Genomic DNA, 16465 nt, shown 5'->3' on the forward strand with positions numbered 1-16465 from the left:
AGGGAGGGAGGGAGGGAGGGAGGGAGGGAGGGAGGGAAAGGAAAAGGGTCTAGTTTCATGTTTTTTCCCATCTGAATATCCAGTCCCCCTCTCCTGTTTATTGTAGATGTACCCTTCCCCTATTATCTGTGTTAAACCCCTTTATGCACATGTGGGCATGATTTCCTGTTTCTCTATTCTATCTGGTTTTGTTCCTTTATATTCCCTTTCTCGTTATTCCTTTTGTTTACTGTTTGTTCTTATAATCTTTGTTTGTTTGGTTTTGAGATAAGGTCTAAATTGGATCTGGGTTTGGGACCCAGGCTGGCTTCAAACTCATGTTCACCATACTTCGGCTTCCTGAGTTCTAGGACCGCTGTTCGACCACCGCGGGCGGTGCTGTTTTAATTCCTGTACCTTTGTCATTAATGTGAAGGCTGGAAGTGTGGCTTCTCCAATTGTTCCTGCTCAAGACCCGTTGTGTTAGCAGCTTTTCCTGTTGCAGTGACACAGCGCCTGGCAAAAGCCCCTTAAGAAAGGGTTTGTTTCGGTTCATAATTCATGGGTACAGTTCCTAATGGTGAGGAACATCGTGGTGTCTAGAACTTGAGATGTCTGGTCACACAGCGTCTCTAGAAAGGGAGTAGGGATCAATGAATGCTCATGTCGGCTCCCTTCTCTGTATTTGATCTGCGACCTGAGACCAGTGCAATAGTGCCACCCGTATTCGGAGTGACTCTTCGCACCTCAGTTAAGGTAAACTTGAGCGTATCTTGGGAGTGTCTTTTGTGGTTCTATGTAATTGAAAGCATTGTTTTGTTCTGTTTATATCATTGGCATTTTGATATGTATTATATTGAATCTGTGGGTGGTGCAAACACTCATTGAATCTTCCAGCTTACTAGCATAGGATATTTATTGGGGTGTTCATTAATGCCCTTCACTAAGGCCCAATAGATTTCACTTACAGATTGAACACCTCTGTGCTTAAAGGAGTAAAGTTGGCTTTTCCCAGCCAGAAGGGCAGTGATAGGCACTGAAGCAGTAGCCCATGTTCTCTTCCTTTCTGGTTACCTTTTGAAGTCCCTTTCTTCCAGAAGCTAGGAGTGGGGAAGACCCACATAAAGCGGAAAGCTTACGGAAATGCTGGACCCTCTTCAACAAGAACCAGAACAAAGGGGCCAGAGAAGCGAGGACAGGGTGCTCTTAGCGCTGATGTAGCCATCTGGATGGAGAGAAACTTTGTTTCACCGGGTGTAGATAAGTCTTATTCAAACAAAGGGCGGTGTCTTAGGGTTTTATTGCTGTGAACAGACACTATGACCAAGGCAAGTCTTATAAGGACAACATTTAATTGGGGCTGGCTCAGAGGTTCAGAGGTTCACTCCTTTATCATCAAGGCAGGAGTATGGCAGCATCCAGGCAGACATGGTACAGGAAAAGTTGAGAGTTCTACATCTTCATCTGAAGGCTGCTAGCAGAATACTGGCTTCCAGGCAGCTAGCATGAGGGTCTTAAAGCCCACACCTATAGTGCTATGCCTTCTCCAACAAAGCCACACCTTCTAATAGTGCCATTCCCTGGGCCAGGCATATACAAATCATCATAGGCAGCAGTGCAGATGCCACACTTTGGCTTCCCTTTGGCATGTCTGCTCACAGTGTCCATCCCCTCCCCTCCTGCTTATGCCTGAGTCCCTCATGGACATCATCAGTCTTACTGTCATCGCTGGGGGTCATCTAACTACTCTCTCCTCAGAAACCTCTGATGGTAACCTTATTCAAAACAGCTCACTTTTCCCTAGCCTCTTACCTGGCTTGATTTGTGTCCAGATCAGAGACACTCCTTACATTATGTTGATGAATGGGCCAACATTCACTCCACAAGTGTATTTTCTTATATTCAACTTACTAAGAATAGATATAGGGCAGACACTGCTCTTAGCTTTAGAGACAAGTGGCCAAGACAAAGTTTGGGGTTTTATGATGGGTTTGTATTCTACTTTACAGAGATAGACAAAAGTAAGTACACGGTAATTTCAGGTAGTTGTAAATGTGTGGAGAAAGTGAAATTGCATACTAAATGTTTTGGTTAGTTTTGTATGATCAGTTTGACACAACCAAGAGTCAGTGGGGAGAAGGACTGTCATGGCTTCTGTCTGAGTTCCAGCTCTGGCTTCCCTCAAGGGTGAACTGGGATCTGGAAATATAAGATAAAATAAACTGTTTCTTCCCAAGTTATTTTAAATGGTCAGTAAGGTAGTGACTGGGGGATGCCTTTGGGCTGGTGCTCAATGAAGGCCTTCCTGTGAAGGTAACATTTGATCTAAGATTCAAACTGTGTGGAATGCGCCCAAGTGATGTCCTCTAAGAGTACAAATGCTAAAGTTCCAGCCCCTAAATACCTTAGAATGATTGTGTGTGTGTGTGTGTGTGTGTGTGTGTGTGTGTGTGTGTGTGTGCGTGTAGCTTGTGTATACCATGCATATGCAGGTTTGTGCATAATTCCCTGGAACTGGAGTCCCAGATCATCTGAGCCACCCAGTGTAGGTGATGGGACTGAAGCTGGGTCCTCTTCTAGACCGCAAGTCCTCTTGCTGATGGCTCTCCCACCCACTTGTACGTAACTTGACAGGATGCTCATAGGGGTGACTGTGACTTGGGCTCAGCTCTTGAAAGCTAATGACTCAGAGCTTAGTTGCTTGTTGGTACTCAGCGTGCTGCCAAGTGGAGAGGAGGCAGAGACTTGAAGGGGTAGGGGACCTTCTAGGGGACCTTCCAGCCACTGTGGTATACATACCCTTGAAAAGGTAGGGGCCCCTGCCTCTTTGTCTTCCTTTTGTGTTGGTTTCCTGACCATTGTGAGGTGTGCTGCTTTGTTCCACTGGGTGCTCTCTGCCATCAGTGTCCTCTTCCCACGCAGCCCCCAAAGCAGCAGAGCCACTGGTTCATAAACTGACGTCTTAGAGACTCTGAGTCAAACCAGCCTTCGCTTCGTGTAAGTTGACCGTGTTGGGTAATTTGCTATGATAGCGTTCTTGGTTACCATCTTTTGCCGAGACTGGGCCACAGCACGTAAGAGAAAGATTGCAATGTTGAAAACCCAAAAACAAAATAAAAAGAGAAGCCAGACAGTGCAACCTGCCAGGGGACAACAGGTAGCACTGACTATTGACATGCAAAGACGGTATCCTATTATCATAGAAATCCTGACAATAAATTAGCTTCCCAACTTGAAAAGCATAGTCATACATTGTATATAATCCATGTGTTAAAATAAAAAAGGTTCTACATATTAAAATAACACACTGAGTCCAGTTTGTAAGCTATTTTGGAAGATATCCAGTGTCCTCTTTGTTCTCTGGCAGCATGGAGTCTAAACGCAACACAAATTACACTTAATCTTAAGTCAAAAATGACTGCTGTTTTAAGATAAGAAGGAAAGACACTAGTGTATGAGACAGATGGCGTGCCATCTCCTCTGATTGCTACTGACAGTGTGTGCCGTGGGGTGCCCAGCTATGGCTGTATGCCTGTAGATTAAATCATTTTTCCCCCCAAAGAGATGCCTATTCTGTTCCAAACACTTGACTGTGTGTTGTAGATGCTTCAGTGGATGTGACTGAAAGCCCTTTGTAAGCCTGCTTGAGGTTTACACCCTAACCTGGGAATATGAGCAATAAAACACTATATAAATCACGTAGATAAGAGGTATTTTGTGGAGCAAAATAAAGCTAAGGCAACGAGGTGTTTTGAGAAGCCGGCTACAATTTAAAAGAGTGAGCAGGTGAAGGTGTCACAATTGTTGAGAGAGGGGACCAAGTTAATCCAGGGGTAGGTTCCTGGAGAATGCATGCCAAGCGCCATGGTATGGAGGACAAAGTGGCAGGGAGTGGTGTCTCAGGATTCAGGTGTGTGAGTAGGAGAGTGCTAACGGTGCCTTACTGCTCACCCAGCAATGGGGGATGATGCAGAGTTGACCCCCAGATTCACTAGTGCCCACTAGAGGTCATATGTACAAATACATTAGAAGCTGGCTGCCAGCTAATAGTCTGCAGGTTTGTTTGTGTTTGTTTTTGTTTTTCCTCTGCAAATTATACATCATGTGCCCCTGGTGCACCCTGTGGCTTAAATTCACCTTCTTCTGATTTCCCTATTCCGGGGAAGTGCCTCTGAGCATCAGTTTCAGACCTACAAGATGGTCGAGTGCAGTGTGCCATCTCCAAGGAACACAGAACAAATCTTAGACAGGCAAAATAATACACACAGGTTTGTTCAGGAGAGAACCAGGAGAGCAATGTCAGGCCAGAGTGCCGGCCTGTGTACTGAAAGTCATAAGAGATCAGAATGATTGTTCCTTCTTTGCCCTCTCCCTTGTACCCTTGCAAAGCACGCCTTGGCCTTCTTCAGGGCTAGGCTTATATCTCAATTCTACCCGTACTAGCCCTCTGACTTTGAGCAGCCCCATCCATCTTGTCAAACCTCTGTCCATTTGTAAAATAGGGACAATAATGGCCCCAGGGAGCTGTGACAAACTGCTGCTTGCCTGTAAAACCCTTTGCATCCCAGGGCATAACAAATGCCCTATATGCAGAACCTCTTATGGTTATTACAACTCGGGGACTTCCAGAATGTCGTCTTTAGTTGAGCTGTCTTTAAAAAGATTTTTAATTGGTGCCATTGCTTGGGGTTTATTTATGTAACAGATTGAATAGAGTCATGCCCACAAATCTATTAGGATTTTCTCTAAAGAAGTTACCAAGTATCTTTTCCCCCCTCCTGGTTTCGGCTACTGGGAGAAAAAAATGCCAACAAAACAAGTTAAAAACAGTGCACTGCACACTCAGGACAAATTCATAATTTGTTCCCCTTTATCAGCACGGAGAAAACAAAACTGCCAGTTTCCAATTCCCCAGCTTGCCATTACTCATGCGAGGAGAGAGCAGCCGGGAGGACGTGCCCTGTATACCGAAGAGACCCGAGAACCTTCTACCTGAGAGCTCAGTGCACAGATGCCTTTAAGATGCTGAAGGGTTACTCTGGGTAACGACAGTATAGTCACGGTTACTGTTAGGAATGATCAGATGATTCCAGTGGGCTGGAGGGAACTCTGCAGGCAAGGCACTGGCTGCAGAGTCATGAAGACTTCAGGTTTAGGTCTCAGCACTAGGGATTCCATGGAACCCTGTCTACAACCCCAGTCAGGATGGGGAGCAGCTACCGTTACAGTTGTACTTCTTCAAACACATCCAAAACTTAGGCTCATGTCACAGCGCCTTAGCATGCCGTTTCAAGAGAAGATGAATGTTTTTAAGTAGCAATGAATGGTATCACTTCACATGCAAGCCGTGAACCCAGGAGTTTCACCTATGTTCCGAAATCTGTGACCACCAAAGGCCATTTCCACCTTGTAAAATTATAGTGAAAAATAAGTTCCCCTCTTACCCCAGACTGTTGGGTTTTATTGACTGTCTTTCCTCCCGAACTTTCTCCAGCGTATCCACTGGTATCGTGTGTGTCACCACCGTGTCTCTTGTTTTTAATATGAACGGCGTACTTCAAAGAGAGTTCCAATCCCTTTCTCCTTTCTCTCCATGCTCATTCTTGTCACCACAGCAGCACTGACTGATCTACCCCAGTGGTTTTATGATGTTCTCAGAGCATTCTGTTGTGCGGATGTACATATTTTAATTTTCCAGACTTCTAGCTTGTTTTAACAAGGTGACATTACATTCTCGAACAACAGAGTTCTCTTAATGAGAACCACACAAAATAATATCTGTCTCTGTTCTCCTAACGTTGGCACATGATAGACTCCCAGTAAATATTAGCAGAGTGGGCGACTCTGTCTTCGGTGCTATGTGTTGGCCGTTTATTTTGCATGTTGTTTTCCTTTATAGATATTAGAAAAATAAAATCCAGCACTGAGGATGGTCACATCGTCTAAACTAATGGACTCTGTGTTAATGAGGTTCGGGTCATTTCATCTGTATCCCTAGCACCTAATTTGCATAATAAGATATTTAATGTCCCCTGTGAGGGCAACACGGATAGCTGTGTTTTAGAAGGCTGGTGTTCACCAGCACCAATGGGGATGGTGGCTCTGTATAGACCAGAAGGCTGGCACATTTCATTCAGTCTGGTGGGTGTTTAATTTGAGTGAATAACAGGAGTCTTAGCTTAGGAGGTTGGGAATCAGGAGTGGGGCAGGAGGGTTCTCAGAGTTGAGGTCTTTGGAGCTCGGTCTTTTGAGTCCTTGGCAGGAACCCTCCATGTTTGGCTGCAGGCACACCTTGGTTCATCAAAACAGTCTTCCTCATGGTCCTTGACAATTTAGATGTCTTGGGAAACGACTCCCTTTTCATTGTCATGAATTATCACAGCTTCTCCAAGGGTCTCTGGTTTTCACGAATTCCTGTACGTTGCCAGCAAGGAACTTACCTGTGGGGCTCAAGGGTCAAAAAGGGGGAATGTCTTGTTCCTTTGGAAAAAACCAGAACCATGTCCTGAAAGAGGTTGACTTGGCCTAAAAACAGAGAGAGAGTCTTTCCTGGGAAGCCTTTCAGTATTAAATGGCATAGCAGGGTGTTTCCCTGAGTGTTGGAACTTTGAAGTAGGCCAGCCATAGTTAGTTATGAAGCATCCATACGTTCCCAAGGGTTGCAGGCTCTGTTAGCTCTATTCTCCATGGGCCCTCTGATCCTTCCCGTTCTCAGAGTCTGGAAATAGTCAAACCATCTCCTCTCCATGCTCACCCGTGGGGAAGAGACTGAAGTAACACCGTGCTTCAGTGAGATTCACCCAACAGGTCTGCTCGTGTCTCCTTGGATACCTGATTACAAAGACGGGTCAAGTGTAATGTTTTCAAGGGACATTAAGATTCCTGGCTAAAAATCAGTTTCTGTTGCCAGGAAAGAAGGAAAGAAGGAGAATGAATAGAAATGAAGAGAGACTATCTCAATTACCCAACTCTCTTCTTTAGGCAAAGCACTGATTCATGAAGACATAATTTGCCCAAAGTCCCTGATGAAAGACGGGGATAGGGATAGAGAGTCGTGTCTCATAGGCCTTCCCTACCCGGCTCCTACTCCGAATCCAGGGAACTGGCCTTGAAACCCTAAGTCTTTCTCGTGTGAAGTACTTTCTTCAAATTAGCAGGAACTGCTTATGCCTTTGGGAAAGCCGACTGTAGAAGATTTATATTTTACTTATTAGTCCTGTGTCCGCTAGCATTTTCTTGATTTATTTTTTTTCTTTATATCCTGCCACTTTATGAATTCGATATCACACATCTTTTTTCCGTCTATTTAGTGTACCGATCGATCTTCTTGTGGACGGACTGAAGACCGCTCCTGGGCATTCAGATGCTGGTAAAGAACAATTACTGAGCTGGCTGGTAAGAACAGAAGCGACAGCACAGCACATGAACCCAGGGCAGAGGAACTGGAGGAAGTCTAGATTTGTTTCTAGAAAATGCTATTCATTAGAATATTTCCCACGGAGATCTAGTATTTGTCTACATTGAAAAGTGCTCGTGAATGCATGAGGGTGGATGTGAAAAATAACGTCATCCACAAAAGCTCTGAGCAGTAAAAATACATCTCCACCTGCCTATCGTGTACCAAGTAGCAGGGGCTATGACTGCAGGCAAAGCATGTAGCTGGTAGCTGGGGTGCTGACTCAGCCAATGAAGCTGTATTCCCGAGTAAGCCGTGGACCTGAGTTTAGAAGGTTTATAACACCTGGGTGGGCAGTCTGTCTGTAATCCCAGCACCTGGGAGGCAGAGTCACGGAACCGCGGGATCAAGTCTGCTAGCCACACTAGCCAAATCGGTGAGCTCAAGGCCAGGGAGAGACCCTGTCTGAAGAGAGGGTGATCACGGAGACACTCGGTTGCAGCCTCAGGCCTCTATAAGCATTCACACCTGCATGCACATGTCTACCTGCAACACGTGTGAGCATGCATACCTACATTCACACCACATGCATGGCATGTTCATATTCAAAGCAGTGCTCTGGTGGGAGATGTTTACGCGTCGGAAGCACAGATGAGAGAGGCATCTAACCCAGCATTTGGAAGTAAGGAGAGGGATATTCAGGCTGAAAATCGTAGGACTTAGACCCACGATGTTTTCTCCAGGCAGAGGAAGCAGAGGGTGTTAAGAATGGCAACTCTGAGACAGATGCAGAGGTCAGTGACATCCTGCTCAGTAAGGGACTAGAAGCAGTGGGTGCTGGCTGGCCAGCTGTGCCTAGGTTGCCAGGGGTCACAGTAGCCACACAGAGGCTTTGTCCCTGCCTTTCTTTTAGACAGGACAAATTTGGGATACAAATTTTTTTGGGTGGGTTGGTGTCCCTTATCCTTCCACTGGGAGTCCTGCCTGGTTAATGGAGGAGGTCTCTTTGGGTTCCATGACCCTACTCTACTGCTAGTCATCTCGGCTAAGGTCACCCGCCATTGACTCCTGGGAGCATCCCTTATTCAAGATCTCTGGGACTTCCTAAAGACTCTCTGCCCCTCCCCCCACCCCTACAGCAATTTGAGTATATTAATTAAAAAAAATTTGTCCTAGGAAAAATCATTACCTTAGCTTCTCTGTAGTGAATGGACAGACACAGGGCAGTAAGCTTGGAAGGAGACACCAGTTAGGAAAGCCATAGGGCATCAAAGGGAAGAGGCCGTTGTGACTTGGGCCAAGAGAGGCAAGTGGCGAAAAGTGGGTCTGTTTCTGTACCCTTTGAAGAGCTCACTGGAGGTCAGGGAAGAATGATAAAGGAAAGAGGCACGTGTTCACTCCCCAGTTGTCTCAGTCAGCAAGGGGACCTCTAGAGGAGCGACCCATTGTCAGCGAGCAAGGCGGTGTGCTGAGTTCCTGATGGGTGATCTGCTGGCTACCTTTCTCCTGCAAGTCTCTGATGTTGGTTCTGACCTCTGGAACCTCCATAGGTCAAGAAGAATCCCTTTCACTTGTCAGATACTCCAAGGCAGCTGCTCCATCACCGGTCTCCCCCAAAGCTCACACGCCTGTTCCTCCGGCCTTTTCCCATGGGGCTTATTTTTGAAGCACTTTGCCAATCCGTCAGTCACCTTCCTTCAGACACACACTGCATTGCTCGATGCCCTTTTGAAAATGGGATGGATTGCAGCTGGCTGTCACCTTGACAACAGGGATGAAGGCCCCAGGAGAAAAGAAAATCCATCTTTCATGTTTAGAGTAATACATAGAAGAACATTAAAAATACAGACAAAATATAAGAAAGGCTTAAGTGGCTATAATGTTGCTATTTTAAATTTTGATTACATTTCTATTTATCTGCTCTGGGTATCTGTTATCTAAAACATGGATACAGAGAGGTATGTTGTTCTGATGGCTGGCTTTTTCACATCAATATAAGTTCTCATCAACATTGCTTTCCTTAACTATTTTTGGATATAATTTATATACATACACATATATATGTATATGCATATACATACACACATATATATATATATATAGTTTTTAAGTTTCATAAATAATGTATAGTTGTATACACTTAACATCAAACCAGTCTTTCTTGTCGTCTCTTAAGCACAGATTCCTGGTTTAGAATTATTGGGTACGGACATTTTTTTCCTGGGCTTTGACACACTTAGATGTCCTCCGGGCAGAGTTTACCTGTTCCTCCCCTCTCTCCCTAAAAGGGATCAGTGGCCTAGGCCATTTCAACTTTCCCTGACCCCACCCAGAGGAGATAATGAATGAGAAAAATCCCAAATACCAGGAGGGCATGTGCAGAAGGGGAGGGCCATGTATTGAATCAGCCCACAGCTTCAAGCACTTGCCCTCTCGCAAGTGCACCGAGCGCTGGCTCAACCGTTTCCTGCATCTCTTATCTAGTGTTTCCCGAATGAACCCTATACCTCATGTGCCAGGGCAGAAAATGATCAGGCTTATGAAATGGCTTGCTAGAGGCCACACAGTCTGAGTGGAGATTGTTTTGGTATAAGCAACAGAAGGGTGACCAAAGACGACTTTAATTCTACACAAGTGCAAAAACCTTCCCTGACAGATGGAGCCTATCTTACCAAAAGCTGCACACATCGCTGGCCATGCCACTCCGTCAGTTGTCCCACCTCCTCCACAAGCACTATCCAGCTCAATGCAGTATTGTTTCAATACAGTGTTGTCAGCCTCCTGAGCAAAGCTGGAGGCCTCTGGCAGTTAGTGCGCTCGCCTCCTCCACAGGAGTGAAGCAGTGCTCATTCCTAACCCTTGCCGTCAAGCTTGCCCGGGGTTGAACCTCACTAAATAAAGTATAGTGTGAATATTTGCTTATTAGCTTTTTCCTTTCCCCCAACAGTTTGAGTCCGTGATCTGTACGTTGCCCCCATTGTAGAACATTCATATTGCATGACTAGACCGCAGCCTGCATTTGCTGTTGGCAGGCATTTTCTGTCATTTCTGGTTCCGGGTGACTATGAATAGTGCGGTTGGGACCAGTCTTGTATGACAAAAATAGACACCCATGTGCTTTGGGGTCAGGGGTAGTGTTATGCAATCGTTTCTCCGCGTCTGAGACATTTCCTTAAAAACAAATGCTGTTCGGTGTGAGACAGCAAGAGAGCATGCATGCCTCTGTCTGTGTGTGCGCATGCTCCCTGCTGGAGGGAGGGGCAGCCTACGGCACTCTTCCTGAAGAATATATGGCTGCCGCCTCTTGGAGGCATGCTTGCTCCAGCAAATGGCACATTCACTCTGCTGCTGGCAGCAGAACACAGGAGTGGCTGTGGGCGGGAGAGTGTTTCTGTGATTTAATTATGAATCTCAGGGAAGCATATTATGATCCACTCCAACCTGCTGCGCTGAATGGCGGGATGCCACAGGCACGTCTCTCAGGTGTTCCGAACGTGCCAGAGAGAACAGGGTGAGGGGCCCTGTGACAACCTCTGTATATCTCTGCACACAGTGCCCTCACCAGAGATTTGGGGCGGGGGGGGGCTGAATCTGGTCAGTCCCCTCTAAGTCATTAACAGCTATGGTTGAGAGATCACAAGGACATAAGGCAAAGTTGGCTCGAGGGAGTCACATGCCTTACCCGGATCAGTGTCGCTCATACCTGCTCTGGTTTCATTGTTAACAGCACCTCCTTTATCTGGTAGCGATGTCCCAATTCATTAATAACTGTGATGGTCATCCACTTAGTCACAGTGCTTAAGGTTCTGTTGCCTGTATGCAAAGTGACCTTGGACAAGCCACGGCAGCCCTCGGTGAGCGTCACTGCACTGACTACAGCAACGTGGGTTCATAAAGATGAAACAAGGCAGCAGGAGATAGACCTTCAGCCCCGTCACAGAAAAAGAACCCAACTGTTTACATCCTGTTTACTGTCGCTGTCGCTTGAAGCTAGATTTTCCGTAAGGATGAAGTGTGATTGCCTGGAACCGAAGGGCCTGGGGCTGTGCAGTCTCATCTTCCTGCTGAAAGGGTTTGTTTGCCTTTGTTCCAGGGTACTAGGCGGAGTTAATCGCTTAGGCTTTCTCTCAGGTCTGCTGCGCAGATGCAGAAGCTAGTAGCATTTGGATGTGAAACTATCAACCTGCACTGTAGGGGGTGATTAGGAAATCCTGAGACAGCACCCAGAATCAATGGGGTGACCATACAACCTGGTTTTACGTTGTTGCTCTGTGTAAAATCAGTAGTGCTCAAGACAACCTTCGACTCCAGGTTCTCTCAGTTTGGCCCAAAATAAGATCTGTGTACACCCATCCTGGAGTAAGGGGTCACTTTGGGGACAAGGCCAAGGTCCAGAGAGAGTACCAAGGTAAACCGGATAGCCTTCTAAACAGAGTACCACCTGGCAGCCAGCGGCAAAGACGTTTGAAAACTCCATCAGATGGAAAAGCAAGTTGCAGGAAAATGCCTACTGTATACTTCACTTACACAGAGTTGAAATTTTTATTATTTTTAAATCGGTGTGTGTGTGTGTATGTGTGTGTGTGTGTGTGTCTGTGCGAGTGCACGTGAGTGCAGGTGCGCCCAAAAAGAGCGTCAGACCCCCTGCAGCTGGAGGTGCAGGCATCTGATGTAGGTATTTGTTGGGAACTGAACTTGGGTCCTCTGGAAGAGCAGCAAGCACTCTTAACTGCTGAGCCATCTAGCTAGTCCCAGAAGTAGTCATTTTATTTTTAACTATTTGTATGTATATGTGTTTGTGCGTGTGTATGTGTGAGTACCTGCAAGTGTGTGCAGGTGCCTGTGGTGGCCAGTAGAGGGCATATGATCCCCTGGAACTGGAATTTATGGGCAGTTATGAGCCCAGGTGCTAGGAACTAAACTCAGGTCCTCTGCAAGAACAATGTATCAGTCCTGCCCCACATTTACACAGAAGTTAGTAAAGCCAACCTAAGTGATTTCTTCTTTAGAGATACAGACATATGTGGGGGAAAGGTGTAAAGAAAAAGAAAGGTTAGGTTAATTTAGAATTCTTGGGCAATGGGAAGGGCTGGAGGCTGGGAAGAAGTATGGCCCGAGGGTGGATTTTATTCTCTCTCTCTCTCTCTCTCTCTCTCTCTAGCATCTCATCTCAGGGCAAGGATTTTTTTTTCCCTTTTGACCTTAAAAAAAAGATGGATACATATTATGGACATCCTTTGGATTCTTTGGAAGGTTTAACAAGAAAAATATACAGAAAATAAGCCAAAACAATGTATCAAACTTTATCCTTCTTATGCATGTGTGCTTTGGAGGTGATTCATTGTTGACAATGCCGAGGACGGTAGCCAGACTCTCCAGCTTTGAAGTGAAGTGCCAGGGAGGTGATTTTCTGGTTGGCAGCTTTAACTCTTTAATATGCTGGTTGTGACAAGTGGCTGCCTGGTTCTCTGCCTGCTGCTAGAATTGACACGGCCCTGGCAAGCGTGCCGGGCGTTCACTGAGCAAACATTTTCCTAATACCTCAGTATATGGTCTGTCTTGTTTCTCAAATGCTGTGAGGAACGTCCCAGTGTCACTTGCATTTCACAGTTAAGGAAAACAGAGACCTGCTGTTAAGACATCCAGGTTAACAGAGTCTGTCTACAGATTCTCACATCCCAGGCTGGGGATCATTGCCATTGTCTGGGTCCAGTTCCCTGAAATGCTGCCTTCTGCCTGCCCTGCAGTGGTAGAGGCAGAGGCTCGGTCCTTCCAGTCTTTCCTAAGGCAACTTCCTTTTTGACAGGCTCCACCTTCTTCAGTAGCCTGCACATTCCCGTGGTGTAGTCACCATGACGCTCCCCCACCCCCCCACCCCCTGACCCTGCAGGACTCTTCAGGCCCTGGGCACAGTTGCTCAGGGACTGTCTGTTTTCTATGAGGCTGGTCTGTTCCTAGCTTTCTGAATGTCTTTGACCTCACTGGTGGGTGTGAGGGAGCAGAGCTGAACAGTCCCTGGTCATATGTGGATACCGCCTCAGTTGAAGTCAGCCTCAATATGCTTAGCATAGGGAACAAGTACACACATGTGTGTAGAGCAAAAGAGAAAGGAGAAGCGTTGTAGATGGTGTCCCTGTGTCCCAGCATGAAGACCTACTGCCGGCAGTGAGTGGTCTCCAGGTACAACACAGCTTTGGTGGGTTGTCACTTCCCCAAGGTCCCATCTCTTACTGTCTCTGGAGATGCTACTTCCAAGGCAGGAGGTCATTTTACCAAGTCCAATACTTTCTGTCCTTGCTAATGAAGCCAGGCAGGCATCTCTTAAACTCCTGGAGGATAAACCTTGCTCTAGTCCTGGGGACAGACACGAGTGCCTGAATGGTCCTAAAATGGAAGGGGAAGTCCGCTGAGGGACGCTGGGAGATTCTCATCCTTCCATGAAAGGAAACAGAGGAGGGCTCTCAGTCTATGCTGCATCCTGCTTTGAGTGCAGTGGGGCTCACATGCAGTGCTTGGGGCTGCTGCCGCCATTCCATAATGGTGAGGCCATTTCATAATGGTGAGGCGTGGGACAAAAAGAATTGGTGATGCTGGCCCACCCACATCTTACCATCACTGACCACCCCACCCCACCCCCCAGACCCTCAGCGTCTCCGAAACACTCCATCTGAGATTTCATGTCCTGCAAAGAAGAGAGATTCCTAGTTACAGAATCCTATGCCTGTCATTGACTGGTAGCTACATTTTCTGTTATTTGCAACTGTAAAAACAAAATGACTAGGGGAGTTTAGCCTGGTCTGGCCTCTGCAGCTACTCAGATGCACATAGCTCCAGACACATACATAATTTTAAAAAAGTCTTTAAAACCCCAGAACTAAGGAGATGGGGTGCAGCAGTTGTCTGTCTTGTCTGTGGTTTAACATTACCCCCCAGGTTTTTATGGGGCAGCTCAGATGTGTGGGTGATGGGAAAGAGGACTGAAGGCTTTGGCCTGACTTTTTCTTCAGGATACTATACTACGTCAGGAGGCCATACAAGGAAGGGTGGGGTGCCTGAGTTAAGGAGTAGCAGGGGTAGAAAGAAGTCGGCAGAGTCACCTTACGGTTTGCATTTATTCAGTGTTTGACTTATTCTCTTGCAGTGGGCTTGGTTATTGTAGGTCCCACATATTGAACAGATTCAACATGCATGGCTTAAGAACACTATTAGTACTTACACCTTTGAAACCATTGATGACCATGCCTTTGAACTGGAGCCCAGGGAATCGTGCTTTTTGACACAACATTTCTGTAGGGAGTTATTATAATGAGACAAAACTCTCTGTTCTCAGCTCCCAATTGCCTTCCAATCCAGTCACCGTCATTAAGCTATGCATGCACTTAGTGTGCCGGAAGTTGGAGAGATGAGTACATTACCATCAAAGCACGCGAGGCCAGAGATTTGCATAATCGCTGCCGCCGGGACAGCTCCTCAGGCTTGGCGTCTGCCACCCTCATCCTCCGGTGGCCTTGTTTGGGATTCTGCTCATGCAGAGTCCCAGTTCCTGGTTTTCATAGTTTCTAAGCCCTGGTGAGGGTTGTCTGGTCACTGCCGTTGCTTCTCCCTCACGGCAGTGCTTGTGTTAAGTACCCTGATACAGAGTCTACACGTTCCAGAATAACGAGGGGACAAGGACAGTGTTCCTGGTTGGTGCTTCTAACCAGTGGCCAGTCTGGCTGTGTCCTCTTGTCTGGGTGGCTGCAGCAGCTGCTCTTGTTTAGCCCCAGTGCTCTGGAGCACGTGAGCAGAGAGGTGGAGGGATAATGTGTTTGATCTCTGCTGAGATTCTGCTCAGGCAGGTGAAGAGGGAGCTGGAGTGAGACGATAGGACAGAGCAGGTGCAGTGGGTGGAAAAGAGTCGGATGGTGGATCTCTGGACCATTGACCAGGAGCAAAGCCACCAGAGGCAAAGCGACAATTGTTGACCTACAGCTATGGCACAGCAATGTCCTTCAGAACTGATGTGGGCTGTAGGTCTGGCAAGCCCTGGGTCTGGGCTGGGCCATACAGGAACCCATGGTGAGGACAGGGGTTTGGAGAAGTGAGCAGGGGATACAAACCAAAAGGATGTGTGTGTGTGTGTGTGTGTGTGTGTGTGTGTGTGTGTGTGCGCGCGGTTGAATACTGAAGCCTTCTGCAGAAGAGCAACTTGGTAAGAATCCTGAGCAGCCCAAGACCATATCGTGGAGGAAGAGGGCAGCCAGAACTGCATCTTGACTGTGCCTGGCACCATGGCAGGAGCCTAATATTCATCAAAAGAAATCAAGTGAGCATATCAGCAAGCGCAGGGGTCCCCACTATGCTAAAAGGAGGGATTTCCCCCAAGAACTTTCTGGTGTTTTACAAGGTTTGGGGTTATTTGCATGTTCGCTCCATTGCTATCAAAACATGAACCCGTGGTAGAAAAGGAAACTGTGTCCCTGTAGAGAGAAGACTACACGTCGACTATTCTTTAAATGCAACTGGAGAGGGGTCCTGGGTCCCCTGGAGCATTCTCCTTCGCACGGTACCTTGTGAGATGGTTACTGCAGGAGAAAGATCATGTCTTTTCAGAAGCAGCTGCTTTCCTGTCTCAAGGGACCACGCACGGGCTGGCTGGAAGTCTCCATGATGGAGAGTTAGGAGAGTGTCCCTTTATTCCCGATGAGTGGAAAACACTAGGCGGCCCTGTCTAGCCACAGGCTCTGTGTCAGGGTGACAGGCTGTTCCAGCTTTGAGGCAAGGTGTCTCCTGGAGGCACTGTGGCGCTGCGGGGGCTGCACAGCTGAGTCAGGCAGTGTTTCTTCCACAATGACTGTGATTTTTCCCTCTATGGCCTTGAATACCGGATTAGCCCCAGTGAAAGCCGTGCGTGCTGCAGAGCTTTGGGCAATGGCTGGTTCTGAAGAGCTTGCTTAGGGGGAGCTGGGCCAGATGTGATTCAAGGCACTGGTATGGCTTGACTGACTTCCCCCACTCTTCCTCAAGAAGGACGCAAAGAGTCTTGTAAAGTGCATAATGCCAATGCTGAGGAATAGGTTTATAACAATGGCACAGAGGTCTAGAGATTAA

General features: G+C 47.0%; 1 protein-coding gene across 3 annotated transcripts in view; it reads left to right on the forward strand.

The window, feature by feature from the left end:
- Positions 1–16465, forward strand: part of Tmcc3 (transmembrane and coiled-coil domain family 3) — a 269722-nt gene that overhangs the window by 50938 nt on the left and 202319 nt on the right. For all 3 annotated transcript variants that reach the window (XM_021174097.2, XM_021174098.2, XM_029482300.1), the window contains one exon: positions 7290–7374. The gene's annotated coding sequence lies outside the window, so the exon portion shown is untranslated. The remainder of the gene's footprint in view (positions 1–7289; positions 7375–16465) is intronic.

Source organism: Mus caroli, chromosome 10 (genome assembly GCF_900094665.2).
Source record: "Mus caroli chromosome 10, CAROLI_EIJ_v1.1, whole genome shotgun sequence".
In the NCBI taxonomy this organism is placed as follows: Eukaryota; Metazoa; Chordata; class Mammalia; order Rodentia; family Muridae; genus Mus; species Mus caroli.